The 17,313-nt window shown below is 37.6% G+C and overlaps 1 protein-coding gene across 4 annotated transcripts in view; it reads right to left on the bottom strand.

Moving 5' to 3' along the window:
* The window catches only part of LOC129756924 (four and a half LIM domains protein 2), a 495,033-nt gene that overhangs the window by 198,560 nt on the left and 279,160 nt on the right, over window positions 1–17,313 (bottom strand). The window contains exon 1 of one of the 4 annotated variants that reach the window (XM_055753990.1): window positions 15,063–16,480. The exons of 2 other annotated variants lie outside the window; for them this stretch is intronic. The gene's annotated coding sequence lies outside the window, so the exon portion shown is untranslated. Of the gene's footprint in view, window positions 1–15,062; window positions 16,541–17,313 lie in introns of those variants that run through there. One more of the 4 variants, XM_055753985.1, reaches the window with a different exon arrangement.

The following is a 17,313-nucleotide window of genomic DNA, read 5'->3' on the forward strand; positions in this document are numbered from 1 at the left end:
AGATCAACATCGATTTGCAGTTCAACCAGGCCGTTAATCACTCTCGGAAAGATAGCCGAAGCCACTTCTGGGCAAATGCCTAGCTGAAAGGCCCAACCAAACAGTCGTAATTAATAACACGGCTCATTTATCTCCAACGAGTAGCGTATTTAGTGTGTGCGATAGGAGGCAATCGATTCGCCTCCAGCAACAAACACAAATCATACCAAAAACAACACAAACCACTCGTAGAAAAACATGTTCATCAGATGATATAAACAGTGTTGATAAATAGTTGATTTTACCATTTTTGATTTGCGGTTTTTTTTTCTTAAAGGTATAAACGGAATGCGCAGCACAAATGCGTGAATGGGCAATACATCCGAGTGCGCTCGGAATTTTTTGGTCATCACTTGTTAGTGGATTACATTTTGGGAAAGGGTTAGTTTTAGCCATTAGTCAAGCTTGTTGCTACTAATTATTAATAGAGATTTTTGTATTTTTCGTCCCGTTTAAAGATCTAATGGCCGTTGTCAGTCAGTTTCTTTGGTCGGAAATGGCTTGACGGCGCTGTCATATGGTGGAAATTGCAGGCTATATTTAAGTGCAGCTGATGACATTTGTTGGGTGGAAATCAAAATCGTGTCACATCTCGTCTCGTATGGACAGGTACCGAATGACATGATGATGGTTTTTCTACACATTTGGTGTTCGCTCTTATTTAGGTTTTACTATTAAGTTTTTTCCTCAGTTTTAGATTATAAGATTTGTGATACGCTATTTATTATAAGTTAGAAGCTAGGGTTTCTGATACATGATTGAAGGATTGGAAATATTTACCAGTCGAAATGGAAAGTTGATTCGAACGTCAAATTTACCTGAAATGAATGAAAACTATTATTAGTAATGAGATTTGGGGGAAACTAAACTATCTTCGCTAAATTCTATATAGGTTTTATGGTTTTAAAGCTGCTAAGTAAGATCAGATCAGTTTAAGAACAGATAAGATTGGAATCAGATCAGTTTAAGTCAGATACCGACAGAAGAATTTTTGTAATTTTCTATGAAATGAATGAAAAAAAAAAAAATAATACATTCAATAACAAAGTTAAAAAGCAATACTTGAACAAAACACAACAGCGATTTATTCGGAGAAAGTACACGGATAATAAACTGTACAGGTTGGTATCTAAATTCGTATGGTTTGCTCTTCCATATTTCAGATTTTTGGTTGAACTTATAATCTTGCTCATAAACATCGATAACTACGACAAACTAGCGTTTAGTTGAAGTTGATTTGGCTGTAGAGGATTTTTCAACTGTGTATCGCTAAAGTAATTCAACAGCTCACACAGGGATAAAAGATGAAAAAATACGATCAACACGATTTTCTGCCGAAACTATCCCCCTTATTCTGCGCCGCGCGTGAGGTGACGATAGTCGAGTCACCCGATTCCAGTAGTCACTTTAGGTGAGAAACGTCTTTTAGAATTAACTTTTTGAGTTATTATCCTAATCTAGTAGTCACCGTGAGTGACAAATCGTATGCTCTGTCACATCTGTTTCGGGAATAAGGTGACAAGACTCACGCGACTCCGACTCGACTCGACTATCGTCACCTCACGCGCGGCGCAGAATAAGGGGGTATGCGTTTTTGACTTAAAATGTAAGTATAGTGTAAGAAAAGTATAACCAATTAAACAATATACAATTCAAAATGATCTTCATGGTTCAAATGTCAATAAAAGTGAGCCAACAATGAAGTTTTTATACTACCTTGAGCGTAACTGTTACTTCTACATGTTGCAGCCTTTTTATTTGATTAATCTGAGGAATCTTCTGCGGAAGATTGGCTACAGTTGCTTACGAATATTTCCAAATAAAACTTTTGAAAATGAACTCTTTTTATAAGGTGATTATATCGGAAGAAAAAAATTAACAGCGTATTGAGTCCATGAAAATGGAAGAACTGTTAGATCAGTAGAAATTATCAACAAAAAGCAAATTAAATTGAAAGTTTTCGAACAATGTAGAAATTGTTCAGTTCGCGCAGGAAGAGATAGTGTAAACCATGTAAACAAATTCCAAGTTATGGAAGACTTCATCAATAGCTGAATAGAAACAATTATAATCTCTTAACACGTAGTTATCAAATTTGGAAGACATGGCAACATGAAGAGTGTTCTGAAGGTTCACTTTACGACTACTTGAGGGATCGGGAGGACCAACATGAAGAATGTTCCGAAAATTCACTTAAGGGGGGGTAGGGTCTAATACTTTCAAAAAATCGATTTTTTATTTTTTTTATTTTATTATTGTAAAACATTTCAAGAATGTTGTGTCAAATTTTCAAGTCAATTGAAGCTAATCTGTAGAAATTATAGGCCTTTATCTCCTCCTATCTAATACTGCAAGAAAGCAAGAGCAGAAACTTCAAACGCGTTTTTCTCGAAAGCACATTTTTAAAGTCCGTGGACATCGTCATTTGAAAACTACTTATCCGATTCTTTTCAATTTTGGAACATATTTTCTACATATTAAATACCAGACCCCAACGTTTTTCTTTTTCTTTTTTTTACTTTGGTGAGATTTTACAGATAATCAATGGCAGATTTTTTTGTGAAAAATCATAGTTTTTACTTCAAACAGCCACAAAAATTTAATAAAAAAATTTTTAAGTTAAATAAAAACGTTGGGGTCCAGAAAAACATCTATTAAAAATATTGTGCTCTGATTTTTTGGCTTCAGATGATTCTGTGCTGAGATACAGTGTCCACCGCAAATCTTGTTTTCTAAAAGGCATCCTCGAAAGTGCTTCGTCACCGGCTCATTTTTTTTAATATTTTTGTACGAAAAAATTAGTAAATGTTCTTTTAACAATGCTTTGTATAATGCAAAAAATTTGAATACATTTGTTTGAACGATAGCTCTAGAAAAAAATCGTGAAAATGGTGTTTTTTTTACCCATTAGACCCTCCTCCCCCCCCACCCCCCTAAGGGAATTCCATTGGATCGGGAGGACCAACATGAAGAGTGTTCTGAAAGTTCACTTTACTAGTTTTCGTTTGATCTGGAGGACCAAAATGAAGAGTGTTCTTAAGATTCACCTAACAATTTTCCGTTGAATCAGGAGAACCAACATGAAGAGTGATCCGAATGTTCACTTAAAGAATTTCCGTTGGATCGGGAGGATCAACATGAAGAGTTTTCTGATGGTTCACTTTACGAATTTTCGGTGGATCGGGAAGACCAACATGGAGAGTGTCCCAAAGATTCACTTAACGAATTTCCATGGCATTGGGAGGACCAACATGAAGTGTACCCTTATGGTTCACTTGACGAATTTTAGTTGGATCGGGAGGATCAATATTAAGAATGATCCAAAAGTTCACTTAAAGAATTTCCATCGAATCGGGAGGACCAACATGAAGAGTGATCCGAAAAGTCACTTTACGAATTTCCGTTTATCAGGAGGACCAACAGTAAGAGTGTTCTGAAGGTTCACTTTTCGACTTCTCGATGGATTGAGAAAACCAATATGAAGAGTGATTCGAAGATTCACTTAACAAATTTCCGTCGAATCAGGAGGACCATAGAAAAGTGAATGTTCTGATGGATCACTTTACGAATTTTTATTAGATTGGGAGGACCAGCATGAAGGGTTTTTTTTTTTTTTTTTTAAATATGTCTTTATTTGTATCAAATCATCATTACACTTATATTACATTATTGCATTAAACTAGGTGTTCAGCTCAATAATGAACTGTTCATAGCCCTATAAGTAACTAGATTATAAAAATTTATTTATAAGATTTTAATTTGCTGAGCGCAATCAAGTTTTTAATGTAGGAGAACGACCTGTAATAGCAAAAATATTTTATACTTAAAACTAAACACTATCTTAAAATTAAACTAAACATAAAGAGAACGAATCTCTGCGATGGCAGACTGCATCGATTTGCCTCTGAAGTTGGAGATGATTTTGTTGGCCATCTCTTCGATCGATTCAATGCCCGCAATCCGATGAAGATCTTCGGTGCTGTGCCAAGGTGGAAGCCGCAAAATCATTTTCAGAACTTTGTTCTGAATCCTCTGGATGGCTTTCTTCCTCGTCGCGCAGCAGCTAGACCAAATCGGAACTGCATACATGATCGCTGGTCGGAAAACTTGTTTGTAGATGAGCATCTTATTTCGCAGACACAACCGGGATTTCCTGTTGATGAGAGAATAAAGAGATTTAGTGTATTTATTACATTTAGATTGAATATCGTCAATGTGATTTTTAAAAGTAAGATTCCGATCAAGTGTAAGTCCCAAGTACTTAACGTGATCAGACCATTCTAATGAAACCCCATTAAAAGTTATGGAATGATTTTCATTAGGTTTTAAAAAATTTGCTCTTGGCTTATGGGGAAATAAAATAAGTTGAGTTTTGGAAGCGTTCGGAGAAATTTTCCACATTTTCAAGTAATTCAAAAAGGAATTTAAATTTTGTTGCAATCTACTGCGTACCACCCGTAAATTTCGACCTTTGGCTGAAAGCAAAGTGTCATCAGCAAATAATCTTCTACCTTTTCCTTCTGGTACATCAGGAAGATCAGAAGTAAAAATATTATATAAAATTGGCCCAAGTATACTACCCTGAGGGACACCAGCTCTAATGGGTGTCCTTTCAGAGCATGAATTTTGATAGCTTACTTGTAAGGTTCGGCTAGTCAAATAATTTTGAATAATTTTGGTGAGATATACAGGAAAATCAAATCGAGCTAATTTAGCTACTAAACCTTTGTGCCAAACACTGTCAAAAGCTTTTTCAATATCAAGAAGAGCAACACCAGTTGAATAACCTTCAGATTTGCTAGCGTTAATCATATTAGTTACACTCAAAAGTTGATGTGTAGTAGAATGTCCATGACGAAAACCAAATTGTTCATCAGGGAAAATAGAATTCTGATTAATGTGAATCATCATTCTATTCAAAATAACTCTCTCAAATAGTTTACTTAAAGAAGGAAGCAAACTAATTGGTCGATAACTTGAAGGCTCTGAAGCACTTTTTCCAGGTTTCAAAATTGGAGTTATTTTGGCATTTTTCCATTTATTAGGAAAATAAGCCAAATGAAAACATTTGTTGAAGATTTTAACTAAAAAATTTAAAGTGCTTTCAGGCAACTTTTTAATAAGAATATAGAAAATCCCATCTTCCCCTGGAGCTTTCATATTTTTAAATTTTTTGAAAATCAATTTAAGTTCATCAATATTTGTCTCACAAGAACTTTCAAACACATTTTGCTTGGAAAGAATATCATCAAATTCTAGGGAAATTTGAGCATCAATTGGACTTACAACGTTTAAATTAAAATCATGAGCAGACTCAAATTGTTGGGCTAATTTTTGAGCCTTTTCTGAATTAGTTAAAAGAAGTTTATCCCCATCTTTCAAAGTAGGAATTGGCTTCTGGGGCTTTTTCAAAATTTTAGTTAATTTCCAAAATGGCTTTGAGTAGGGTTTTATATCCTCTACTGCTTTAGCAAAATTTTCATTACGAATGAAATTTAAACGACGTTTGATCTCTTTTTGAAGGTCGCAATAAATTAATTTCAAATAAGGATCCCTAGTTCGTTGATATTGACGTCGACGAATGTTTTTCAGTCGTATCAAAAACTGAAGATCATCATCAATTAAAGGTTGATTAAATTTATGTTTAACTTTAGGTATTGAAGCGGCTTTAGCATTGACTATTGAAGTTGTCAAATTTTCTACAGCCAAATCAATATCTTCTATTGAATTCAGTGGAACGTTGACATCTAAAATACGTTCAATAAAATTCATATATCGCTCCCAGTTAGCCTTTTGAAAATTAAAAGTTGATTTTAAAGGGTTTTCAATGGGACTTTGAGATAAAGAAAATGTTACTGGAAGGTGATCTGAATCGAGGTCCGCATGAGTAACTAATTGACTACAATGCTCGCCTAAATCCGTTAGAACCAAATCAATTGTGGAGGGATTTCTAATTGAAGAAAAACAAGTATGCCCATTAGGATATTCAACAGTATAATAACCTGCAGAGCAGTCATTAAACAAAATATTCCCATTTGAATTTGATGAAATATTATTCCAAGATCGGTGTTTTGCATTAAAGTCACCAATAATAAAAAATTTAGATTTATTTCTGGTGAGTTTTTGTAAATCTCCCTTCAAAAAATTTTTCTGTTCACCGCTACATTGGAAAGGCAAATATGCGGCAACAATTATAATTTTCCCCATAGAAGTTTCTAATTCAATTCCAATTGTTTCTAAGACTTTTGTATTGAAAGAAGGAAGAAGTCTAAATTTGAGACGACTATTGATGACAATAGCTACACCCCCACCTTGTCGATCAAGTCGATCATTTCGTAAAATTTTAAAGAAAGCATTGCTTTTCAAGTTATTGTCTGGCTTTAAAAAAGTTTCAGTGATGGCAGCAATATGTATGTTTTGAGTTTTCAAAAATAGAAAGAATTCATCTTGGTTAGCCAGCAAAGATCTAGCATTCCAATTCATAATATTTAAACATCTATTTGGATCCATGAGGGAATCGTAAAGTCATAATAATTTTGTTAGCATAATTAAAAGAAGTTTGGAAAGCTTCAAACATTGAATTTGCTTTCAACATAAGTTGCATCATTTCCATTAAATTTTGATGCAAAAATTTTAATTTTTCCTCAGTAATCTCACCCAAATCAACAAAATTGTTAGGATCAGAAAATGAAGGAGAAGAACAAGTATTTGAATTTCGGGGATTTTCCCAAGCCTTCGCATGAACGTTGAGACTTGGTTTTTTCCCATTTTTATTAGTTAAACCTGAAGAGGGAAACCCATTTTCAACCACCTCTGAGAACGATAAACAACGAGTCTGGGGCGCAGATTCAGCACAGGTAACATTAAAATCACTTCGAGTATTACCCAGCCGTGATTCCAATGTCGACCGAGGCTGACCGCGAACAGGCAGGTTGTTTGCCGGCCCGACGTGTGAAGACGAAAAAGAGGAAGGAGGAGAAGAAACTTTTCTGGAAACTTTGGGATTTTTCCTAGAAGCAATAATTTTTGCCCTGATGGGACAATCTAGCGAATTCGAGGAGTGATTACCTGCGCAATTCGCACACTTAAAAAATTCTGTTTTTGGCTTATCACCACCAAAAAGGCATTTAGATTTTTCATGATCGAATGAGCCGCAAAACATGCATCTGGCATTCATTCTACAATTTTTAGTGCCATGACAAAAAGCTTGACAACGACGACATTGCGTAATGTTTCGTAAAAAATTGGTAGAAGATTTACGAAAAGGTTCGAATTTGACTCGACAATGAAACATAAGACGAGCCTTTTCCAAAATTTTCAAATTATCAACCTGATCCTTTTTAAAATGGATCAAATAAAGTTCAGGAGCAAAACCAACACTACTGGTATTATTCGTGTTGGTTCTTTTCCTCATTTGAATTACTTGAATTGGAGAAAAACCTAACAAAGAATTTAATTCAGCTGTGATCTCATCCGGTGTCTGATCGCCAGTGAGACCACGAAGTACAACTTTAAATGGACGATCACTTCTAGCGTCGTACGTAAAAAATTGGTGTTTTTTATTATTCAAATAATTTAAAACCTTTTGAAAATCATTAAAAGATTCCGCCAATATACGAGCAGTTCCCCTTCGACCGATCTGAAAAGAAATCTTCACATCCTTGACGGAAGTGACGATTTCTTTTCGAAAGGCATTGAAGTCAGGAATCGTGACCGTTATTGGTGGAATCTTTTCGTTTTTAAGAGTATAAGAAGAAGAAGGTTTCTTAGTACTCTTATCAGAATTAAATATGAATATTTCCTCATCACCGATGTTATGAAGGACATCGAATGAATTGGAAATTTCAACTTTTTTGGCAGATGGCCCTGGATTAGGTTCAGCAATCCGTTTTCTTCCGGCCCTTGAGCCGGCCGAAGACTTCCCCATGCTGGAAAGAAAAGAGAAAATATGAATAAAAGAAAATGAAAATAATTTTAGCACTGAATAGTGCTGATTGAAATACAGGTAAGGAAAAAATAAATAATGTAAAATGTTCCTGCAGGTACACAGCAACGATACGATGCTCCGGCGTACGTGTTGACGGCTCAACGGTACAGATGGAAGTGGACCAGCATGAAGGGTGTTCTGAAGATTCACTTAATGAATTTTCGTTGGATCAGGAGGACCAACCCAGCAAACATTTATACCCTCTTAATCGCAGGAACAACAGAATTATTCAAACAAATATTCAAAACAAATAACAACAACAGAATTATTCAAACAAAGATGAAAAGATTGTATTAAACTTACCAAAATAACATATAGCTACCAAAGTGGAGGCAATATACAATCTACAATGACAAGATTCCAACGATTCGATATCCCCACAAAAAGCAAAATATAAGATTTTAAGTAATTTTATTAAAACGAAAAAAAAAATTCTTGACCGAGATTTGAATTCCAGTCCTTTGAGTTGGCTGTCCGGTATCTTACCAAGATGCCAACTCATCAGTCGATGTGATTCGCGCTATAGCTCTATATGTAAGAATTTTTTGTTCACGAACGCGTCAAAGGAAGGATCGCTCAATTATCGATAATTTCATTCACTCAAATCGTAAATGTCGAATTAGCACATTCTCAACTATTTGGAGACATATTTACGAATTGATTAAATTGCTATTCGATTCAACTTTTCTAGGGCAAATGAAATGATATAAAGTCACTCCCAACTTGTTTACGATGGTTATCGAAAATGTCTTAATATTCGATTTGGTTTATCATTTCTATTACGATTTCATGTTAGCTGGGAACATGAAAAGTGTTCTGACGGATCACTTTACGAATTTTCGCTGGATCGGTCCTCCCGATGAAAAGTGTTCCGAAGATTCACTTAATAAATTTCGTCCGAATCGGGTCAACCAACACGAAGAGTGATCCGGAAGGTTCACTTAAAAAATTTCCGTCTGATCGGGAGTTGTATCATGATGAGTGTTTTTAAGGTTCACTATACGAATTTTCGTCGAAATTTACGTCGATTCGGGAGAACCAACATGAAGAGTGATGCAAAAGTTCACTTCAAGAATTTCAGTTGGATCGGAAGGACCAACATAAAGAATGATCCGAAGATTCCCTTAACAAACTCTGTCGAATCGGGAGAACCATAGTAAAGTGAGTGTTCTGAAGGTTAACATTACGAATTTTTGTTGGATCAGGAGGACCAGCATGAAGAGTGTTCCGAAGAACCACTTAAAGAATTTCCGTTGTATTGGAAGGACCAACATGAAGAATAATCCGAAGATTAAGTCAAACTCCGTCGAATCGGGAGGACCGTTGTCCAAACATGGCCAACATTAAAAATTTTCTAATGGTTACCTTTACTCTGTGTTTTGGTTATCAGTTGAATTTGTGTGAGGCAGTGTTACCTGTGCTTTGAGCATTAATATTTTGGATAGTCCAGTTAAAAAAATTGGTTTGAATAGCGCCGATGTTGTCTAGCGGATAGGCTGGCGCAAGTCTGGTTTTGGTATGCCAGGCGTACTGGGTTCGATTCCCGGTAACGGCAAGAAAACTTTTGGGTTAGAATCCCATAAGTGACCGACAGGTATTTACGATGTGTTTCTTCATATAACTGACTATATATCAAGAATGTTCAATCAGTTGCCAGCTGGCCAGGTATATACACGGATGCCGGAATACCTGTAAAAAAACTAGTCTACCTGATTGACTAGTTCTGGTGGTGTTCGCGTTGAATAGGAGATTTGCAGAAACTAATAATCTAAGAACTCTGTTTAAAAATTTGGTTTGAATATCAAGCGAGTTGGTTAGGGACTGAATCAAAATAAGTCTGTAGATGTATTTTCAGTATTTAAAGGTTGGTTAGAGAAACCACATAATTTATGGATCGGGAGGACCATTAAAATATGTCTACAGGGTCCGGCGATTGAAGTGCTACATTGAAATAAACATATTAATTGATCAAAACAACAACTTTTTATTTCAAATTCATTCAATTTCTGTTGAAAACAAATTACTTTTTGAAAATTCACTGGTAAAGTTCGACATGTTCGCCCTTGAGTTTAACCACTCGCCGCAGACGGTCGAGGAACGCATCGTATGAGGCCCGCAGGTATTTTTGTGGTGTTTAATCCCAGGCTACCACGAGATGTCGCTTCAGGATCTCCACACCTTCATGTTTCTTAGAGCAGACTTTGGCCTCCAACATACTCCAAACAGCGAAGTCCATAGGTTTCGGGTCTGGCGAACTCGGAGCTCGAAATAGACCCTGGAAAATGTTGCGAGATCCAAAGATGGGTTTTCCTCGCTTTGTGAGCCGGCGCCGAGTCCTGTTGGAAAACCCAATCCCTGGAACCAAAATGTCGACGATCCCACGGTTCGACGACATTCTGTAGAACTAGTTCCCGATATAAATTTTGGTTGATCTTCACTCCTTCATGGACAAAAATTAGCGGAGTCCGGCCTTCGCGGGTGATTCCAGCCCAAACCATCACCGATGCTGGTTTCTGTCGTCGGGTGGCCGTCAGCAAGTCGGCATGGCTTCGTGATCTGTTTGGCAACCAAACTCTCGTTCTGCTTATTAACGAACTGCTGTACGATGAAGAGTTTCTCGTCGGTAAACACGATATTCTTCAGCCTTCCTTCCGCGGCCCTCTTCAGCAGCGCCTTCGCTCTCTTTACCCGTTCTTGTCTCTGCTTCACCGTAAGATCTTGAACCTTTTGGATCTTGTAGGGCTTGGTCTGAAGTTCATCTTTCAGGATCCGACGGAGACTTCGATCCGATATGTTGAGATCTGCTGCCAATTTATTAGCACTACGACGAGGATTTCTCTTACTTCTTGGCGATCTTCGCCATGGCAGGTGTCACCACAGTAGGTCGGCGTCCTCCACCATACCGTTTTTGGCACTTCCGGTGTCCGGGTATCTTTGAACTGTACGGTATACAAAACTTCTGCACACACTTACATCGGACAGCTCACGCAGGATGTCCTTCTGCCGTTTGCCAGCTAGAGGCAAGGCAACCACAGCGCTAAATTTCTGTTCGAGATCCGTTTTTCCGGATAACACCTGATTACAAAAGTAATACTTTCATCCAATGATAGCTGAGACTTAATGTAAGGGGCCGTTCAAATATTACGTAAAGCAACTTTCGATTTTTTTTCAAGCCCCCCCCCCCTTCCCTTCCTCGTAACACATTCGTTTCAGATTTTCTATCCAGAATCTACTTACCGTAACAAACTGCTATACCCCCCCCCCCCCCCTAAACGCGTTACGTAATATTTGAATGGCCCCTAAACAAAGCGACGAGGGGTAGTTCAATACTGTTTCGTTTGCAACGAAATAATTGATGTAGAAGTAATGTAGCAGTTCAATTGCCGGACCCTGTAGAGCTTGATGCCCATTATATAAAAGTCGATTTGCGTAACCTTCTTGTTGTTTAGTTCGGAAAGACTCAGGTCCCTGCAACGATACAGGATTTGTCTATGTATCGCGTGACCAACATCTTTTAACTAAGTGTTGGTCTCGTTTTTAAGCTTTTTTTTCCTCAGATTTAAGCTTTTTTTGCCTTGAGAGCATAGGAGATGAAAGCTCAAATCTGAAGAAAAAAGCTTAAATCTGTCAAAAAAGGGGAAATCTGAGGGGAAATCTGAGAGATGTGCTCCATACCGTTTGTATAGCGTTGCCAGGATGTGGAAAGACTCCGCAAGGCGTAGTGTGCAGAACGCATACCAGCGGGAGGTTTGAGAAATAACTTCGAGTAAGTTACTCAGAAGTGACGAACCGAGACAGTCGGAAGATTTTGGAGAGAGCAGATTTTGTTGCTAAGTTCATTAATTTTCTCATTGATGAAAGAAAATTTGCTATGAATCCAGAAGATACATGCTTCGTATTGACTCACTTGCTAGGGATGTCTAGTACTTATAACGAATGGTTCGCATAAGATATCCGTGAAAAGTAGTTTTATGAAAATGTTTGAACCAGAAATTGACAAAAGTTGATGAATGCCAAGAAAATGGGAAGTATCAGGATATTCGAATATTATATTATGTTTGCTCACGGAGGTTCAAGATAAAAAGTCTTGGAACGGGGGACCGAAAACAGAAAAGATTAGAACGGAAGGTTGGGGTGAGGGGTCCAAGTGACTATTGATTGAGATAAGATGGTATTTACAATCATATGACGTTTTGTTTTTTTTTTCATAATAACGTAATAACTTTTTTAACCTTTGGTCTGTACATCGAGTGAGAAAGATAATGTATTAAGAACTTATTTCGTTAGATTATCTAAAGAGAAACTATAACCATTTTTTGACGTTCTTGTGAGAAAAAAGATATCTTGAACGATGCTCGTGGACCTTGAGAAGGAATACTAGCATAATATATCAATACAGAAAAAAAACCGAAAACCTTGTTTTGTTGTTATATAAGTCATTTTACCATTTTCATGGCATTCGCGACTCTGTATCAATGTTGCAGTTGGCGGAAAGTTATTAAAAGCCTTTTCCAACACAGCTGTGTTCGATGTTTACTCTTGGGCTCGAACTCATGGACATCAGCTCAGGAGGCAGCAAACATGCCAACTTAGCTATATCACAAGCCCAACCGAAAACACGAGTTTCGGTTCTGTTTTAAATTTTTGAGTAAGGGGGAGATGTGTAGCGGATTTACTGTGAATGCCAATGCACATCGGAGCCACGGTCAGCGTTGCCAGATTGAAAACCGCTCAAGTCCGTAGATTTGAAGAAAATCGAAAAATGTACTGATTTTGGCAAAATAAAACTTGATACCTTTTTTTTTGGTCGTCAGGTGGAATTTTCATTTATCCGCAGAAATTCCTTGATTTTTTTCGATAATCCGTAGAAAATCCTTAGGAAATGCTGAAAACCCGTAGATTTTGAGCATCGATCCGTAGCTCCGTAGAAATGTTTAAAATCCGTTGAACTACGGAGAAATCCGTAGATCTGGCAAGGCTGGCCACTTTTCTCTCGGCCCATAGACGTTGCAGAGCTAATCCTGTCTCTCTCGCACTCTTGCTTTCTGCTACTACGTTGACTCTGGATGACAAGCTCAGTTCACTAAGATACATCAGTGAGACCAGTCGTGTGTCTCCCGTCCAGCCGTCGTGTTATAAGCCAGTGTTCCACAACTTATAACATTCCCTTCCTCTTCAAAATGATATCAATTGCCACAACAAAAATCACGTCAAAAAAGGTTACAAAAGTGATAACCAAATAATGACTTCACAAAATCGGCAACAAAGTTAACATAGGTACTTTCAAAAAATACTTTTTGCAACTTAAATTGCTCCAGAACTGATCAAATCGAATGGCAAACATAAATATCCTTTACGGATTGGCTATATCTTCAAAACTTCTGAACTGATTTTCAAAAGTTATACCATTTTGGAATCGTCTACATTTAAAAAAAAAATCATTTCATTTTTGTTGGTTGAGCCAAAAGACAAAAAAGATGGTGTTTTTGAACGACTATCGTGACCATCCCGGTCAAAACAATGAAATTTCACTATGTCAGATAAATTTTGGCTGATTTAAAGATTGATTTAAAGTTTAAAAAGTTTTTGGTTTCCAATGTCATACGTGAATAACGTGAATGGAAATATAAAAATCATTGATTTTCTTCTAGAAATAGTTTTTTTTACTTAATTATTAGCTCATATTTTTAAAACTGGGCTTATTAATTATTTTATCGATAAAAACATAAAAACCAATGTAAACAAACTTAATTTAACTTTTTTGTAATATTTTTATCACATGAAGAACCGCGAACAACATACAACTAGAGATTTCAGAAATTCGCTAACCAGTATTTCAACATAAAATGGCACAAACGAGCAGATTTCAAATTCTTGAGCTAAAATTGAAGTGAAGTATTTGATTTCTAATAATTTTGTTTAAATTTAAATTGAACATTTAAGAGAAATTGTGTTCAGGATAGCAAAAATCGTAAAGTAAAAGTCGTTAAACCTCAGATTTGGTCAGTGTGTTAAAACTTTATTATTTAACACTAGAATTGGTCACCCAATCAGTCTCTTCATTATTTATTCATTACTATCGGTTGGAAGTTGGAGTTGAAAGTAATTGAACAGAACGGCAATTATTTCATGAAAACTCCGTGATCCTAATAAAAATATAGTTAAATCGGTTATTTTTGATGCAAAACACCCATTTTTAAGGGTTTTTTTTGCTTTATGTCGTTTTATGAATAGAAATCAAATCTCAAATTTTCAAGAATCTGATAGCAGACATCTCTACAATTTCAAAATGGTATAGTTTATGAAAATCGGTTTAGTAGTCAATAATCCGGCAATAATCCGGCAAATTGTCCTTTTCTCTCCTCGGTAAATCTGGTAACCCTATTCAAAAATCTAAAAATGAGAAATTGTAGCGCTCCTCAGAGAAGAATTCGAAACAATTTTTTTAAAACTTTTGTTTATTGTTGTTTTTTAGTTTTAAATAAATGTTAAGTTGGTTTGATTTCATTATTAATGAAGCCGATTTGACATGCAAAAACGTTTTAAAAAGTTCGCGAACTTTAACATTGCCGTTTTTTATGATTATTACATCCTAAATGATATGAAAATATATGACTTCAAATCAAATACTGTTCACTATCATGAATGTTTTACAAAAATATATGAATCTTAAGTAACTGAAATTTAAACTTATTCAATTTTCATTTAAAACGGTAAAAAATTTAATTGCAATTTTTTTTTAAGACATACACCGTCTTAGCCGATTAAGGCTTTACAGACTGAATATAAATGACGTGGACAACTTAAGATTAACATTTAACACCCAGTACCGAGATGGGAATCAAACCCATGCTATCAGTGGACCAGCGATTACCGTCTTACCACGCTAACCACTCGACCACCGAGACGTACAAATTTGGAGTAAGTACATAATCCTATAAAATGATTCTTTATCTAGAAAAAGGTCATCCAGCTAGGCCTTGTCCTTTTCAATTTTATGATAGGTACCAAATAAAAAGCCAAAACAATGACCCACCTAAAACTGCTTTCTTGAATAAATTTCCGCTTAAAATGATTAGTCAATGTTATCACAATGGAAAACCACAAACCAAACGTACACAGCCAAGCGCAAGCGTTAGTAGAATTTCGATCGTCTGGTTTTTTAGAGCTCCAGTCGCAATTCCAGATGGCTTTCCGTTGCAAAAGCCAAAATCAGCAACCAGAAGTAGCAATGTCGATTCTATGGGTGGCGGCAAATTGACTAGATTTCTTTATCCATTAATCCAGCAGCAGCAGCAGCATCGTCAGTGCCAAGGGTTGAGGTTATGGTAGCAGCACCACATAGTAACATCACCATCATCATCATTATTAGATTGTATTCACGCGAACTAGCCCCATCAATAGAAACAACAACAAGAAGAACACAAACAATCACACACACGAAAAAAAACGGCAGAAAGACTTCTTCGGCGGGTCTACATAGTTGTGTAAGGGCTGGGCCGGGAAACGGTTTGGTTTTTTTCTTGCTTTCTATTTCGTGGTTGATAATCCAGCAGATACGTACGAGGAAGCCGCTACGTCGATATCCTTTCAGCAGAAGGGAAGGCGCGGACACGAGTATGTTTTATCACTTAATCTTTCGCCTCCAAGAAGTCGAATTTACGAGGTTTATTCGCCGCAAGGACACACAACGGCACACAAACGGCGGATCTTCTCTGCTATGCTCCACTCGCTCAAAAGGCGGTTAAATGGCACTTTTTGCCTTCACGCAAGGATACGTTTCACGCTATTATCACACTAACGAGAGACCGCGATAAGCGTGCAATAGGACGGGATAAGGAGCAGCAGTGGGACGAAGTCTGGTAACACAACGGCCGGATATGGGAGCGGTGTCACACCGGTTAGTCTACCTTGCAGGCGTAATTTGACGGGTCCCGATCAAGCCAACACACCCACACCCACTTCTCCACTGTCAGTGTCGTGCTGCTTCCTGGCCTTTAGTATCCCCTTTTTTTTCAACGCTTCCCAATCAGCTGCACCGAGTACCTCGCCAAGCACGTGCCCAACCGACTTTCGCGCTCGATTATACAAATAGATGTCACAGCACACAGGAGAAGTGAATTATTTTAAAACCAATGCTGGACATCGTCGTTGTCGCCGGACTCCTCGGTCCAATGAGCACGCCGTCGTCGTCGGCGTCGTGGGTGTGGACACTACTAACCGGAATCGTTACTCGGATTAACAGCCAGGAAACGCCACGATAGTCGTCTGTGACTAATAAGAACAACCTTTACGAAAGGGCGCGGACGTCGTCGTCGTCAATTCTTGCCTCGCGGAACCGGAACCGACCGAAATTCGAGAAACTCGGGAAACTCTAGGGAAGGAACACAAGGCTACTTCAGCACTAGCTTAGGTCTCGGATGAGTCTGTTTGGACGCAATTTCGAACTTGGCGCTTGAAGCTGCCAATTGCCAAAGGCGCTGATACCGTAGGGCCAGTAGTACGTATACTAAAACACCACCAGCAGCAGCAATCGGTCAGCATAGTCATAACACTCTATGATGGTACCGCATCAGACATGCTCGCTCTCTCAGCGATTCTCCCTCGAATCCGCGCGCCGGCAGAACGTTCGTTTCGATTCGTTTCGTTTGGCTCATCGCGGAGAGTTTCGACTATAAGTGTAGAAGTTCTAAAAGGCAAAAGGTTCTCTGTTTATGCCCATCAACCCCACCAACAACCCAGAACCAAACCACAACACAGCTGGTCCCCCTCCTGGCAAACAAACATAATTCCCTCACATATGGCCCACTTTTACGAAAAGCGGGACTGACTCGATTTCGTCATTAGAGAAAAGTTTGTTGTAAATCACTTATTGCAGTGGCATCGAGGAAGACACTTTGCTAGACGTTAAATTATCGAACAGCTGATGGTTGTCGTTGGGCGGCCGCGTTTTGAGTATTCTAGTTCTAGTTCGATGGCAGTGTTGAATTATGGTCGCACAGGTCATCTTCGAGTTTGAGCTCTAAGCTGGGTTTGATCTGATGTGCGACTGACCACCATAGTCGCCGAACTAGAAACGCGTGACAACATAAGGGTAAATGACATCTTAGTGGAGCGTTTCGATAATTGTTTAAACTGTGTTCAAATAAATTCATATTTATTTGATTCAGTCTTATGCATTATTGTGCAAACTTTAATGCAATTCAGTTTTGAAAAGTGAACATTTAGACACTGGAAACAGCACCGAAAAGTGCTTATTCAGCACTGATTTCAGTTTCGAAAAGGAC

The sequence above is a fragment of the Uranotaenia lowii genome, chromosome 3 (assembly GCF_029784155.1).
Source record: "Uranotaenia lowii strain MFRU-FL chromosome 3, ASM2978415v1, whole genome shotgun sequence".
Classification (NCBI taxonomy): domain Eukaryota; kingdom Metazoa; phylum Arthropoda; class Insecta; order Diptera; family Culicidae; genus Uranotaenia; species Uranotaenia lowii.